Consider the following 16822-nt stretch of genomic DNA (forward strand, 5'->3'; position numbering starts at 1 on the left):
AAGCACTACATAACTTGTTTTGCTTGCGCTAACAGTCTAAGGCAGATATGTCAACAGGGTATTATCATTATGCAAGTAAGTAAATAGTGAGTATTTACAGAGAAAAGTATGCGGTTGGCCAAAAAGTTCGTTCGGGTTTTCCCCTAACATCTTACACTATGTTCACTGCAGGAGTGAAGGAGGGAGAGTGCTTAACTGGGTGGAGATTGGTCTGGAAGAAGTGTTAATTTTCCTCCGGTCAGTCCAGAATGATCGTGTAGAGTAACTAGAATTTCAGTCTTCTCAGTCTAAGTATTTTCATCCCTCTCACCTTTCTAGAACTGCCCCGCCTCTTTCTGCTTCTTCCCAAAGGGCTGTGTCCAACTGACTACACCTCAAAGTCTCAAGAGTCCACCCAGTAGCCCTCCAGCTCCGGTTCAAGAACTCTCCAGAACAGGGGCTTCAGGTACACGGGCCAGGAAAACACGGGGTCACGCGCGGGGCAAGCGCCAAACTGGCCGCAGCTAGGGGAGTGGCGCTAAGGGCGGGGCTGCTACGGGGTGGGGCGGGGCGGGGCTGGGCGGGAGGAGGCCCGGGGGCCGCTTGGGTGTCACCACCAACCCGCTCCGGCCGGAAACTGGCGCTTGTTTCCGGCCGGACGGCCGAAAACCACCGATCCTGAACCAGCAGCCGGAGTCGAGTGTGCAGCAGGCAAAAAGCCACTGGGGGAGGCCAGTCCAGATCAGTCCCGTCTGGCTCCAGCTCCTGATCCTGTGCGGAACAACAGCCGCGGTCTCAGTCTCTGCCACCGCCTCCGCCTCCATCGTCGACGGGGGAGGGGCCGGCCGGACCCCGGGGTCACAGCAGAGGAATGAGGAGAGGCAGCCGGGCCCCGCGCTCCGCCCCGGCCTAGGGCCTTGCCCCGGGAGCCGCGAGGGTAACGGAGCCCCCGCCTTGTCACCCTCCCCCGTCTGCTCCCGCCCCTCCCGCCTCTTCAGACTCCCAAACTCTGACCCTCTGATCGCCACTGTTCTCCATCTCCTTTCTGATTATATTTCACCCTGAGCCACCTCCTCTCGGCACCCCCTCTTCGCCCTGACTGTTCCTTGCTTGGCCCCAACCTTTCCGCGGTTACTCCTCCCTTTCACCTGCGTCCCGCCTTCCCAGCCCCCCTTCCCCGTTCGTGGCCTCCCTTCGTCAACTGTGCTGGGCAGTTTGGACGGTCCTCCCTTGTCAGCTAGACTTTCGGGGAGAGATGGTGGAGTTTTAAGGTGGCTAGGAGTGCAGGGTACTACCCTCATTGTAGGATAAAGTTCATTTTAAAGTCTCAATATAAAAGTAAAATGAAAAGAAAACAAGCTGTTCTCCCCTATCGATAGCCAAACTGAGGTGCGTCCAGTAATGGAGGAAGGGAGCGAAGAAGAAGTGTGTGTGTGTGTGTGTGTGTGTGTGTGTGAGAGAGAGAGAGAGAGAGAGAGAGAGAGAGAGAGATTGGTTCTAGGGCAGGCTTATGAACTTTAGAAAAAAGAAAAGTTGCCGTGAGCCGATGGAAACTTTAGAAGCTGATGATGAGTAAGCCGGGGGCTGCGTGATCTCACTCCTCTTCTCATAATTACTAGGTTAACGGTGTGGCTCCGGTCGGGATGGAACGGGATTTGTTTACTGGGCCGGCGTATTTTTAGCTTGTCGGCTCACAAGGACCAGCGCTCTGAGTCTCTCTCTCCGCCTCTCTCTTCCCCTCCGTCTTTCCTTCTCTCTCTTCTTCTTTTTTTCCCACCCCTCCCCCCGCACCCCCCCCACGGTCTAGATAGTCTCTCTGGAGCCCAGGTGGCTTCTCTGAGCACAATACAGATATAAAAATTAGGTTCAAAGAAATTTTCTGTAAGAGGTTCTCCCCAGCTTTTCAGGGAGTTTTCTTTTCATGAATGCAAAGGCAAAAATTAGTTGACTTTTAGTACATATATGTATAAAATACTTTATAGAAAATCAGAAACGGGTAATGTTCAGTCTTTGGCTTCTCATACTGTATATTTAGATCTTAGAGGACGCTGGATCCCTTTGTCTTTCAACCTATTTCTAAAGTGGGAAAGGACAAAGTAGAGAGAAGAGGTAGTGATAAGGCGGGTCCAAAAGGGTAGTTAGTCCTAAATCTTTTAAAAACATTTTCTATACTGTATAACTTTAAAAAACAGAAACTTTCTTTCCTAATAAATGAGATTGCATTCTTGATGGGATGGAGAAGACAGCAGGGGCTTATGCTGGGTGCCTAGGGAGAATCAGACTTGTAATTAAACATTTGCTGTGCATAATTTACAGATGAATACATTATGGGCAAACAATTATACTCTTTGTCCCCATTGTTTTTCCGAGCCTTTCTTTTAAAGGTTAGTAACCAACCTGCTGTGCTAGTCTATTGATATTTTGAAGGCTGGACAGAACTGTAAAATAAATGAAATTGATGTTGCTCATCTGGAAGCTGAATACCAGTCTGTTCTAATTTCCACTAGCTACCCAGCATGCCTCAGAGCACCTCCCTGAGTTAGTGGCCAGTTACTATGTACTTAGAGATTACAAATGAATACACATATTAGCTCATGCTAGGAATAATTGAAATGATAAATACGCTGAAAAGATTTTCCAAAACTGAAATAGATTATTTTTCGATTTTTTCCATTTCGGATTATCAGCACCTTTCTACCGATAATCATCCATTAACATGAATAATTTAGAGTTGAACAGATATCCACTTTGGACAGTACGCATTCAAGCAGGAAGGAACGATGGAAGGAAGATAGTTTCCAAACTGTTACTATTTTTGTTGTTGTTGTTGCCTGCTTTGACTTATCCCTTTCATTTAATGCCAAAGACTCCTTTGTGAAGAAAAAAAGTAAACCTTTGCCAAAGAAAGGGCTGTCTACTGACTTGTATAAGGCAGGCTGACCAGTAATGAATGTTAATTACTAGTTGGACTTTGTCTAGTTATGTTACCAACAACGTGGAAATTTTCCTGATCTCTTTCTTTTGGGACCCCTATTGAAAATGATTTAATTTGAAGGGTAATATCTAATTTTTAAAAATCACACATGCTGTTCCAGAGTCTGTTGACTATCAATAGTTGTTTTAATTTATGAGTTAGTTCGTGCCAATATTAGTGATGATATCTGGCAAATTCAATTCATATCTGTATTTAGCAACTTCCCCTAGTTGAACTACATATATTATTCCAGGGGTTAGGGGTGGGGATTGAAGGAGTGAATAAACTCTCGGAATAAGTGTAGGGCAGCCCAATAGCCCATCACTGTTTTCAGTTCTCAGAAGGCTTTGTTTGGAATTTTGAGATTCAATATATATGTAACTAAGTGAATTATGATGGAATAACTCAGTATTAAAAATAAGTTTTCAGACTGTTACGGGGGCACTAAGTGCCACTTGTTAAAGTTTTAGAGCTCCTGAATGTCTCAAGCATGCTAAGTATGCTGGCAGAGGACTTTATAAGGGAACACACGTTCTCCTTACGCCAGACATTCATCCCATCAAGGGAAAAATCCTGAAACAATGCTTTGAAGTGTGACTTCAGCAATATCTTTCCTATGCAAACTTAGGAGCTGTGGAATGGCAGCCTGGAATCTTTTCAACAGCCCCTGATAAGTCAGACAATTAAAATCTGTGTAACTAGAATGCAGATGCAGGACAGTTTTATCATGAATGCCTGAAATTAGTTGATTTTTTAATATGATAGAAGAAGGAAGTTGATTTTTTTTTTTAAGTAATAAATCCTTGCTGAATAATGACTGAACACTCCTGTGGATAAGGCAGTTTCCAAGTGTCAGTGACAGGCTTTGGGGAGATATAAAAGTTGTAAAAACAGGTGTTCTTGCCCTTGGGACAAGGGTGATGTTGGGGAAGGCAGTATGTAAATGAGAAAGCAGACTATTATAAGCTTTAACATTTAAGAAAAAACATATAAACAAAACCAAGTTTAATGTGCTACAAATGAAGTATGTAGAGACTAGAAAATTCGAAGTAACAAAGTATGAATGAAGTAAATTAGGGAAGATTTCTGAGTCAGTAAAATTTGAAATGGACTTGGGAGGCTATGGATTAGAGTCATAATGAGGCATGGGCTATGGAGTTAGATGATCTTGGTTCAACTTGTGGTTCTACTTTTTACTAATGTGACCTTGGGCAATTTACTTCTCCATCCTTATCTATATAATAGGTGTGAGCATTCCAATAAATAAAATAATTATTCTGTGTTAGGAGTAAAAGGAGATAAAAGATCTTCTGGGCAGAAAGTATAGAATGTACAGTGTGCAATGATGGTATGAATGACTAAGTTGTGTTTGTGGGGAGAATAAATGAGAATGACTGGAGAGAATGTGGGTTGGTCAAGTCATGGGTAGAGCAGGCGAGAGGGTGGCGGGGACTCAGATGGATGCCAGACTCTGTTGGGTGTTGATGAAAGGGTCAATAGAGTCATTGTAGGTCCTTGAACAAAGGATGGATTTAATGAGAAGTACTGAGCCCTCTGATCCAAGAACTCAGGGACAAGGAGTCAGGCACCGGTAAATTGTGACTCTCCTACTTCTCTTCTGGACCATCCTGGCCTAAAGAGATCAGCCAGGAGACATAAGATTCCTTGTAGAAATTTTTGTATTTACACACCTTACTCACTATGTTGAGCTCTGCTTGTGACTGTCTGATGTTGTACCAACCTGTGGGGAAGTCTCAAGGCTATGTCTGGATTCTCTTCAAGAGCTTATGGTAAGGGCAGTGTCATGTTTCCAGTGCATTGAACTTTCAGTTATCTCTGCTATTGTAGGGAGCACTAGTTTAGGTAATTCAGAACTTCAGAAAGAAATTTCTCGGTTTGAAAATGCATTATTTTAAAAACCAGACTTATTTTAGTGTTTTGGGGATCATACTGATGAAATGAATTGGCATTTCTAAGCCTGAATTACCTGATAGTGAGGAAAGTATACTGATGGTGAAGAAACGTCAGTCTTGAATTAAAGATTTTGCCTCAGAAATCCATAAAATGAAAAGTCCATATGAGGGTAATTAAGACTGGGCTATACTGAGTATGTTAATGAAGACCAATTTCTTTTCAAAATCTGTGTGTGTCCAGTGTGGCCTCAGGCTGTCTGCCTTATTCCTAAGAGCTATTGGTAGAAGATGCCTATGTTGCAGCCTGAATAAGTCTTTACTCACAATATCTGGAAGAGTCCTACTGCGTGATACTGCATTGTTGAAGATTAAGCTGGCTTTTTTTTTGAAGGACTTAGGCTTTGTAGAGGCTCTTCAGATATTAGCTCCTTTGAAAATCTATTAGATTTTTCCTCCTGAAGTAAACTTGTTTGAAAATGTGGCCAATTTAAGAAAAAAAAAAAGGAATGAGGAGAAGTCCACACTTAAGAAGTAAACAAAAAAAATCACACAGCTGTTCTTCCATCCTTGTTCTTTCAGTTGACTTGCTTTCCTTCATCCTTGCCTACCCCCAGCCTTCTCATAATCATTACCAAACTATGTGCTTGTGATGTCATGGGCACAGGATTATTATTTACCACTTAAGTCAGGAGATTGAAGTATTTCTGAGCTAAAATTCAGAGGTGGAAAAATCAGTCATCTTAATTTATACAGTTTAGTTCAGGATTATTTTTAACTGTGTTTTTTAGGATTATCTCTTATACCTTATACTATAAGAAATAGTTTTTGATAGGAGAGACTACTAAGCTGTTATTTTTAGTGACCTGCTGTGAATTTAGTTCTACTAAGTGGTATGGAGGATTAGGAAAAATGACAGTTTTGTGCCCTTGAAGAATTTACAGCCTAGTTGGGAGTAAGGGGAATAGGAAGGAATGAATACCTATTGAGCCTCTTTATGCCAGAGAAAAATTTAAAGTGTGAAAGTGTATTATCATTTGCATAATACAGACCTCATACCATAGGTATTTTGGGAGAAGAGTACTCAGGTAGTTATGAGTGATGTCACAGAGGAATTGTGACTTACTCCAGATCTTAAAAAAAATTGTATTAGGTACAAGAAATGAAAATGAAGCAAATAACAAAAAAATCATTTAAATTTGGAGCTGAGAGGGATCAAGCAGAAGCCTGGGCACAGGAATATACTTGGAATGTTCTTGGGGCAGTGATGAGACTGACCTGAGTCGCAGTGAATAGTAGTAAAACACAGGTGGTTAGGATGGTCTGGAGCTATGTTTATAGAGGGTCTTAAAAGTCAGGCTTATAAGTTTAGATCTTAAACAATGGAAAATAGCTAACCACTGAGAATTTTTTATTAGGATTGTAATATGATGATATTGGGAAATAGATTGGCTTGGAGGGAAGGGAGATTAGCAGCTGGGATGTGTGAGGTGATGAGGCCTGAGCTAGAGTTGTGGAGGGTGGGTTAAGGAGGGGAAAGAGTGACAAAGAGATTGTGAAGGAAAAAATTGAAATCAGTGCGGGCTGGATGTGGAAGACGATGGAGAGTGTTCAATCAAACATAACGATAGCATTTTAAGCCTGGGTTTCTGAGATACTGACTGGGGTAAAGAAGTTAGGGAGGTTTCCTCATTTCTTAGGGAAATATGATGAGTTCAGTTTGAGATGTTTTGGATTTAAAGTGGCAATGAAACATCCAAATGAAAGGTGTTCCAGTTGTTAGAGAAGAGCCTACAGCTGGTGGAGAGGTGGGGGTTAATAATGCTTGAAAGTGTGGTTTTGCATTTCATCAGCATAGATGTGGTAGCTGTAGCCAAGAAGATGAATAAACTCTCTGAAGACTAGAGTTTAGGGAAAGAGCAGAAGGCCAAAGATAGTGGTACTGATAAATACTACTATTCTCCACTCTTCAGGCCATCTTACTTGAGTTTTTCTGTCTCCTTTCATGTTTTCCGTTCCTCTGCTCCCCACTCCATCAAATATCCATTGAATGTCTCTTGTAAGCACTGTCTTAGGCACTAAGGAAGCAGATGAGTCAGACAAGATCTCAACGTCCAAGGGGGTTATGGGTCTAGTGGGAGGAGAGAGATGTGTCAGTATATAGATGGAATGAAGTGTGATAGGTATTGTGTTAGAGGTATGTAGCGGGCAGAGTGGGGGCCTAAAGGTCAATTCTGCCTTGGACATTCAGAGGTTGGAAAGTGCCTCCCAGAGGAGATGATATTTGAGCTGAGTCTTGAAAGATGAGTTAAGGATATACCCTACAGATGAGAGAGAGAAGTACACTCCAGGCTGAGAAAACAGCATAAACAAAAGCTTAAAGGAACGAAACAGTCAGGCTTCTTCAGGTAACTTTTAAGTAATTATTATGGCTGGAGGACAGGGTTGGAGGGCAGGGAAGAGGCTGGAGAAGTAGGTAAGGCCGATCATGGACAGCTTTATCTTGTGCTACACTAAATGATAAGCCATTTAAGGGTTTTTTAAGCATTAGGTGATAAAGTAAGTTTTGTGTTCTAGAAAGATTATTTTGTTAGTGGTATATAGAGGGTGGATTGGAGAGGAACAAAGCAAAAGACTTTTAAAATAACTTTATTGTGTTTAACAGTAATACGTTTGTTGTTGAGTGATCATGTTTGTGGAATCATGGAATCAGAGAACTAGAGGGACCGTTAGGCTTCTTAGTGTCCCTCATTGATTTTCCAACGGAATACCTGAGATTTACTTAGGATCACAGAAGTAGTGAAGTGATAGCTTGGTCTGGAATTCAGTCTTCAGTGGCTGTAATGAGGTAGGTGATTAATAAATGTTAGCTCACCTCTCTCATTCCCTCACAAGTCCCGTTGCAGTGTTTGTTCCATTCTGCCACACTGCATTGAGCTAGAAGACAGAAGGACTTCTGTCGTTTCACTCCATTGTCCTTTTTACTAGTCCAAAGTGAACAGTGGTATTTTCCCAGGTCTGACTGAGGAAGATCTGTTCTGAGAGTACCATGGAGAATAGGGACTTTGACCTGGGGCAGTTGGATGCCCTGGAGTGGTGTGAATAGGATGTTAGGATTCTTCAGCGATAGTGATTCAAATGTAGAAGAATGTCAACGTATTTGTGTTATTGTGTGTGTAGATGTATTTATCTCTCCTGCTAAGTTGCCTTCAAGTTTTCTTTTAAACTTAATTTAAAATTGTACCAATGAAACTTTGGTAAAAGAAATAAGCTATGATAAATTGGGCACCGACAAAAAGTATATCTAAAAAACAAGATTTGTCATTATACTTGGATTCTAAGTCTTTCTTCCCCATGTTTTTAATTTCATTGGATTTTTGTGAAGGTAAATTATTTGGGTTTAAAGTGCGAAGTAAGAGTTTGGATTTTGCGTTTTAGTCTTTTTTGCTGGAGAAAAACAGAACAGGATAGAGGACATCTTAGAGGTCCTTAGATTCCCCTGGGGAAAGTTGGGACATGAGGGGATGTAGAAGGATGGATGCCTTCCACTGGTAAGTCTTCATCGAAACTTAACTGAATTATGATTTCTCTACTCCTTTCTCTGGGCTCTGTCAACATCTCCAGAGAAGGGCCTTGGATTGGATACTGTCCACTTCAGCAGAGCTGCCAATTCTTAATTCTTTCTCAAGTGGGCAAGGGTACATTTTGTTTTTGTTTATGAGTGTTTGGGGGAGGGGTGGGGAGAGAGGCGGCATGGAATAAGCTACTCACAGTGAGTCTTTATCTGAATTCCTGTGTAACTGGAAGTTTCCTTGGCTTTGTTTTGCGGCATATGACTTGGTTACAGGGCATTTAAGCTACGTGGGAAGGTGGTTCTCTCTCCCTTCAGTTATCTGACCTAGGATGGCAATAAAAACTTCCTTTCTGTCCATATATGTCAGCCTCCACCTCACTCTGTTCTAAGTGCCGTTTGTGCACACTAGGTGGGGGATCTGAAGGACGCTCTTCAGTCTAAAACTGAGCTTATCAACTGTCCCCTTAAAGTTTAGGGGAACCAACCTGCTCCTGATTATTTTTGTGTTAATGACTCCCCTATTCTTCCAGTTACCTGGCCCTTTCTTAATTTAAAAATTTTGAATACTAAGATATTTTAAATATTTAGAAAAGTTCAGGGGAAAAAACCCTAACACAATTTTGAGCCCACAACCCAAATTTAATGGATATTAACATTTTGTCATATTTGTTTTAGATCTCTCACTCTCTTTAAGATATAAACTGTTAGGTATTAGATATAGCCAAAGTCCTACTCTGCATCCTTATCCCCTTCTTCTTTCTTGGGAAATGAATCCTGTTCTGAATTGTTATGTATCATTCCATTTCATGTTTTATACTTTTTAAGAAAATGTGTAATATAGACACAAAGAACATATGGTTTTATTTTGAAATCATAAATAGAGTCATACTGCGCGTATATTTTGGCAACCTTTTCTCTCAACATTGTTTTTCACATTTGTGTACATGTAGATCTAGTTCATTTAATCACCTTAATCTTGATGCCTTTTTCCTCTACTGTCCTCCCCACTTGCCTCATGAAATAATCCTACCCATCAGAGTCCCAGTTTAAACCCTGTCTTCCATGAAAACGTTCCTGTTTTTTTTTCTCCTGCAGGCTGTGATCTTTCCTACTTCTGAATCCGCCTATCATTTTATTGGTACTGATCTGGTGGTGGTTGTATATTCTTGTATTTTAGTTTATTTGTGCCCTTAGCATGGCTCTTCTACTATACTGTGAGCTCCTTGAAAGCAGATAAGTAGTTTCTTTTATCTTTGTATCCCTCAGGGGCTTGCCACAGTAACATAAACATAGTAGGCATTTAGTCGCTATTAGTGACTAAATGGTTAATTAATGAATAAAAAAATAAAGACAGTCCTTTGAGTTGGTGAACTGTTTAATTATGAGTGATATAGTGGCCCTAATGAAAAATAAAGCTTATAAAGAAACATTCAGCACTGAAAATTATATAGAAATGCACATAAAAGTTGAGAGCAGTCAAGACTAACTTCCTGTAGGAGATGAGAGCAAACATTCCCTGAGAAATGAAATAGGAATTGATTGGTGATATCATCCCAATGAGGAAACTCCTGGGAATTGATCCTGATGGTATTTGAGGCAATGTGCTCCTGTGGCCAGACACATTTCACTAGCTCTCAAATTCTGCTATTGTCATCAAGGTCTTGACACCTTCACTGGAGATTTATATTGGCATTGGGAAAAAGCAGGCTATCTGTTCACTTAATAAATACTGCTGAGAAACAGGAATTCTTAGGCCTCTAAAAAAGAAAGCCTAAATAATGTACACATTTGTACATATATATGTACTTATACTTTTAACAGCACCTTTTTTATTGATGAGACCAGATTGTATCTCAGCAAAATATTTTTAAGCTTTTAATTCTGGAATGTGTAGTACCAGTATAACATTGTTTAGGCCTCACGGAAGCCCTTCCCTCCCCCCCACCAGGAAGAAATTAAATGTTAAGTTGAACTATAATGAAATTGCAATTTTAGAGGTAAAGTAAGTAAAATATCACCAATGGTTATTGCTTAAACTTATGTTTATATGTTAAACGGTTATTATGTTTAATGGTTATTATGTTAAATGGTTATTGCTTAAGCTTATATTTAATGGTTATTGCTTAAACTTAAACTGTGGTTAAACTTAACATGTCACGTCTTGATTTCCTATGGGGGTTCTGAAGAACATTATTATGGACCTTTCTGAGGGCTAATTCCAAATCTATTTATAATTCTAAAATGCACTTCTGAACTTTAATTTACAACCGATTATCTTTTGTAGTTATCTTTAGCTCAAATTTTTGATAAAATGTTCTTATTTCTCAGCACACATTTAGTATATTTGGGAAGGTTGTAGGGGAATGTGTGAAGGTTATAGGCCAGAGTACCTGGAAGATAAGGCTGAGATGAAAACTTACGCTGTCAGTAGCTACATATAATTGATTGAATTGGCTTTAATGAGCTTGCAGTTCCTTTGAGTAGATGACTACTCCACTATCCTTTCCTGCCACCCCCATGTCTCTTCTCTAGTCTTCATAAGGGAGATCTGGTGGTGCGAAGAGAAAATTGCTTGTGACCCTTGATTTTATTGATATTTGGAGACTTAACAGGGAAGAGGGTAAGAGCCCTGGCTCCTGGCACCAGATTCTTACCCATGGTTCCCCAAACAGTTCTTAGGGTAAGAGCGAGGAGGAATGCGGAAATCAGGAGAAAGAGCAAAGAAACAGAGTAGAGAGCGAGAGTTAGCAGAGGAGCAGAAATGGGAAAAAGGGATATGTATAAAAATTTAAAGAGGTTCTGTTTCCTCTCATCGTTCAAAACCGCTTAGAATTCTTTATAAACCTTGTACCTAAACTATATCAAAGTTGTATCCAGGCCACATACCTACTTGGAAAACATCATATATAGACGTCAGCTTTGAAAGTATCAGCTTTGTGTTCTAAAATAATTCTTTGAAAAGTTAGGTCATTTTAAATGAGTTGGTCTGCTAGTGCCTTTTGAATCATTAATAACTGACTTCAAAGGAAAAGAAAAGAATTCCTCTGAGGCTTTAGAATGAGTATGTCTTGATATTTACATGAAGATAGCCCCAAGTGAGGAATGGAGGCAAGACAATGGGAAAATATAATGCTACTAACAAAAATATTTTGGATCGCATGCTCTCATTTAAAAACTTTAAGGCTCTAATGAGTTCCTTTGTGAGTGTTTGCTTTCATCTTCTTTGAACTAGGAGCTCACCTGGCTGAGTGTTTGGACTCTTCATTTTCTGAAATTTTCCATCAGTACTAAGGACAAGATTATCTGATATGAAGAATACTTGGTCCCTGTTTACTGTCTAGGGATAGAGACTTCACACACTCCTCAGAATTCTGCAAATAGAATTTGAGAGTTAGACTTAAGATTGGCTGCATCCTAGTTTCTTTGGATGCCTAAAATAAATTCCTAGCTATTTGACACAAGGTGACCTCTCATTTTAATATTAAGTTCCTTCTCTCTCACATCGTCTTTGTAATTTTTGGTAATATACTAGTTCATTATGGAAATTAAGATTGAAAAAAATCATCTACGCAGATTTCCCTTGATGTTTGCTGTCTGGCTGAGACTATAAATTCCTTTCTACTGAACACCTGCTGTGTACTGGAATTTGGACAAGATGCTCTGAGGAGATGCCAAGGAAGTGTTACCCAATAAATAAACTAAACAAGTAGTAGGAGACTTGGCCCCTTGGGAATATATATTCTGGGTTAAAATAGGACATAGTGTTATATATTTACACACACATATTTAGAAAAAAAGAAATACAGGCTATGTAGTATTATGTATAATCTCACGTAGCATTTTAGAATGGAAAGGAAATTTACATATTGTCATCATTGTCTGGGTGAGGAAAATGAGGCCCAGAATATTTAAATGACTTGTTCAAGGTAGTTACCCTCAACAACAAACATTTTGTTAGATATCTGCCCTCTGAAAAGTTAGGCCTCAGGTATAGAAAAAGTTAAAGTTATCAAGAACTTAGTAAGTTATGAAGACTGGATGTTTGCATAAAAAGATAAGTAGTAATACAAAGTCATGGGCATTACGTGTCCAGTGAGGGGTACAGTTATATAGAGTTATACAGAAGTTTAGAGGGAGTGGGTAGGGAAAGTTTTTACCCTTAGGATAATCTAGGCCTTAGAGAAGAGAGAAGACTGGGTAATTATACAGGGGAAACATTCAAAGTATGAGAACTTTGAGCTGAGCCCATCTTGCTTGGGAGGCAGAACAAGTAGACATAGTGTTTCACCTAGGAGAGCAATGAGATTAATAAAGTTGGAGAGTTAGGTAAATTGGAGAGGGCCTTAAATCTGAGGCCAAGGAGTTTGGTTTATCCTTACAGTGAAAAATTCCTGAGCAGGGAATTGTATATATAAATTAGTATTTTAGGAAAATTGTTTCAGCCGTGTGGTGTGAAATGGAGGAAGAGAGAGCAGTTAGAGGACTGTTACAAAAAGTCTCTACAGGGGTGATGGGAATGGAGAAAGGGGAGAGATTCAAGTGATTTGAAGAAAACTAAATAGAATTTGGTAACTGCTTTTATGGGAAAGGGATAGATAAGAACAATGCTCATGTTTTTATTCTGGGTTATAGCAGTAGGGGAGCTGGATTTGGTCGGTTTCTGATCTACTCTCCAAAGGGATACCCTGGTGGAAGCAAGCACTGAGTCTAGCCCAACACTCAGATAATACTGAATACAAAGAGTTTAAGTGGCTGGTGTGCATGTCTCGTAAGTAGTGGAACTTGGTGTAGAGCCCATTCTTTTGACTGTTGTTCAGTGCTCTTTCTATTATATCATACGACTTACGAGGAGGTGGGTCAGGTGGTTAAAAACACAGAGCAAATGCCTGGAAGTGAAATGGGAAGTTGAAGACCACATTATGATGAGGTTTAACCACAAGCTGTTTCAGTTCTGCATAGATTTTCCTTATATTTAGGCGCTAAATGTGTATACTTCTGTCAGGCTCGTAATGTAACAGTGATCTAGGTTTCTTAGAGCCATCTTCTGAGTTTCACTTCTTCACAGTCAAGGAAAAAGATTCTTTCAGATTTTGGATTTAATTGTATATATTCTCTGACCCCCAATTTTCAAGATAAAATAGTCCTTCTCCCTGCATGTAGTTAGGTTGCTTTGGTTACAAACTATAGGTGAAGTAGCCTCAAAGGCCACATTAGTCTTTTTGGAGGAGGAGAGTTTTGGACCCAAATCTTTCAAGCTTCCCTGTCAGCAGTTATGAACAGTTTCCTTACACAGATCTTATTACCTAAAAAGGGCAGTAAATACTGTGAATCAATAGGGTATTTTTGCTAATGGTGTGTTTTTAGAGAATTGAATGGCCTTCTGAAGAATCCTTTATGTTTTGTTTTTAAATATGTAGTCAGGTATATTTGAGATGTGACTCCTTTTTTTTTTTTTTTTTTTTTTTTTTGCGGTACGCGGGCCTCTCACTGGGGCCTGTCCCGTTGCGGAGCACAGGCTCCGGACGGACAGGCTCAGTGGCCATGGCTCACGGGCCCAGCCGCTCCACGGCATGTGGGATCTTCCCGGACCGGGGCATGAACCTGTGTCCCCTGCATCGGCAGGCGGACTCTCAATCGCTGCACCACCAGGGAAGCCCGTGACTCCTTCTTACTCCCTTTTTTTCCCTTTCCTTTCCTTTTCCTTTCTACCAGGCTTTTATCTATCTGGTAACAGATACCTGCAGATGCAAAATAGCATTTTCTGGATCAGCTAACACTATGTATCTACTATAAGGGTCTGGCACTGTTATGTAATTTCATCAGCCAAGATTAAATATTCCTGGATTTTATGTTAGCTCCCTTGTAGTCAACATATTCCAATGTTTGGCTTCTACAATTCTTATCCCATTTTAATCCTTGCCATGACTCTTCTTTTATAACTTGTGACCTGCCTGGGGAATAAAGGGAAGAAAACTTTGCTATTTAATAGTGAAGACCCTACCCTGAGCTATACCAAGTGTTTTATATAATCACCTCATTTAATACTGATAACAATTCCGTAAGTTAGGTAGATATTCTTATACCTGCTTGCAGGTAATTCATCCAAAGTATTTATTACTATGTTAATAAAATATTAATTCACCAGAATATTTAGGCGCTGTTTAAGGTGCTGAGGGATATCACAGTGAATATCAGATGAGGTCCCTGCTAAGGCACAGAGAAGTTAAATAACTTGCCCAAAGTCACATAGCAAGAAAGTGGCAGAGGTAGGATTTAGGTATAGAACCGATGGATTCCAAAGGGAATGTCTGCAACAATTATTATCAATACAATATGCTGCTGTTTACATGTACTACATGTTCTCTGTAATTGCACAAATCAAGCTATAAAAATAGGTGGGTTCCCCCAGTATTTCTTTTTAAAAAGGCTCTTGATGAATCTGAGAAAGAAATCTGCCTTGGTGCTGGCAAGCACACCTGCACAGTAATGCTTTTCCTCTCTTCCCCTCCCCTCTACCCACTCTCTCTGAACCCACTCATACCTGGGCATGAACTGGACAGTGAGACCTGCTTTGGCATTTGGATGTGTTTGTGCTTTGAGCACTGGGAGAGTTTTATTTGTTTCCTTGACTTCCTTGCCCGCTTACAAGTTCTTTCTTGTAGCACAATGATGAATAATGTGTTGTTAACCTTGTGATGTGGTCATGCCAGTTGGAATATTTTTTTCTTTTTCCCTTGGTTCTTTCTGATGAGTATGTGACTCTTGGGTCACACTTGCTTTCCACAGTTCATTCAAATAGAGAAGACTTTCTGTATTCAGAGGACTAGAAAATAGTCTCGAGGTTGAGAAGGCTGTTAATATTCAATGTCTTCTGCCCAGCTGAAATCCAGTTTTGTTAGCATTTTAGATTTATTCTTTAGCAAGTGTGATCCAAGAGAATACTTGTTAGATTATGGCCATTATCACCATGTGCCCTATCTGGAATGAGTGGTATTCTGGAGTTAGGAGCTTAAAAACAGGCACAGGGAGTTTTTTCATGAGCATTACCTAGCAGAAAGCATTAAAAGATGCTTAAGTCTGTGAGAGTGATGAGCTAAATTCCAGTAGGAGTTGAATTCTAGGGATTAATAAGGTGGGATCAAGTTTGTAAGTGTCAAAACTATTTAGTACTGGGGATCCAGTCAATTTAGTATTTGGATTCCAGGAATATCTGGGCATGGCTCATGAGGTTAATGAGATGATTTATGTGGGTGTGTCTAGCCTAGTGCTTGATACTTGATATGGTGCACAGTAAACGTTAGTTAAATCTTAAAAAGATACTTGAATGCTGAGTATTATCACTTTGTCTTCCTAGGGCAGCTTCCTCATCATTAACTGTTCCTTCTTTAGAAGAGTATTTGTTGAGCCTTTACCTGTGGGTAAAGCATTTGGGAAAGGGGTTGGGGTAACAAAGATTTATAATATCAGATTCTTGCTGAGACTTAACATTTATAAATTGAATCAGTTAGGCCTAGCATATAAGGCGGTATTTGTGATTTTGCTTTGCTAGAGTCAACCCTTTGCTTTTTTGATAGAAATAACTTCTTGACCCGTTGGTAGAATTAAAAATGCTTGCTTTTCAATTCCAGTTAAACTGGGTTTGATTTTTGATATTTGAGATAGTTGCCTATGATATTTCCTTTTATCCCCTCCATTTTTTTTAGTAAATAAGATAATATATTTGAAAGTGTTTTGTGAACCACAAAGCTAGTGGTTGCTATCACCACCACCATCATTACTAATAATAACATTAAAAATATTAATGGAATGGGATTCATTTTTACAGGGGTTGGTTTCCTGGATTAATTTCAAGGAGAAGAACTCAGAGGACAATGGGATATTTGCCAGATGACTTGTGTACTAATTGATACCTTTTGTAGTTTTTCTGGAAGGGAGAAGGAAAAGCAGATACCTGACACCCTGAAAACTTGGCCTGGTGCTATGTCTTCATGAAGGGTTACCTATACTATACCTGGTGCTCTGTGGTGGCAAGAAAATTTAACAGGATTTATCATCTGTTTGACCTTAGAGGCTTATAGTACATTTTACTGGAAGCATCTGTCTACATAGGAAACAACTCATCCCAGTTTATTGGTAAGATCAACCACATTCCTATATTATGGATCTTATAATAAATAACAAAATTATGTTGGTCCAGGATAGTATCTGCCTGGCCTCCCAGTGTAGGAAGATTGAGGAAACAGTGCCTTTGACCAAAATATTTGGTTAGGTGTTATCATTAAAGCCTTTACAGTCAACTTCTGATGATTGGTGTTCTTAGAGAAGACCATGTGACTTTTATAATCCAAAAGAGCAACTTGTTCAGTAAATTTTGAAAAAACCTCT

At 39.9% G+C, this 16822-nt stretch overlaps 1 protein-coding gene across 2 annotated transcripts in view; it reads left to right on the plus strand.

Moving 5' to 3' along the window:
• The first annotated feature begins 662 nt into the window (after positions 1 to 662).
• Positions 663 to 16822, plus strand: part of OTUD7B (OTU deubiquitinase 7B) — a 52283-nt gene continuing 36123 nt past the window's right edge. Inside the window, exon 1 of one of the 2 annotated variants that reach the window (XM_029228601.1) lies at positions 663 to 916. The gene's annotated coding sequence lies outside the window, so the exon portion shown is untranslated. Of the gene's footprint in view, positions 917 to 16542; positions 16571 to 16822 lie in introns of those variants that run through there. The other variant, XM_029228600.1, reaches the window with a different exon arrangement.

The sequence above is a fragment of the Monodon monoceros genome, unplaced genomic scaffold (genome assembly GCF_005190385.1).
Source record: "Monodon monoceros isolate NGI ecotype Baffin Bay Population unplaced genomic scaffold, NGI_Narwhal_1 Super_Scaffold_18, whole genome shotgun sequence".
Classification (NCBI taxonomy): Eukaryota; Metazoa; Chordata; class Mammalia; order Artiodactyla; family Monodontidae; genus Monodon; species Monodon monoceros.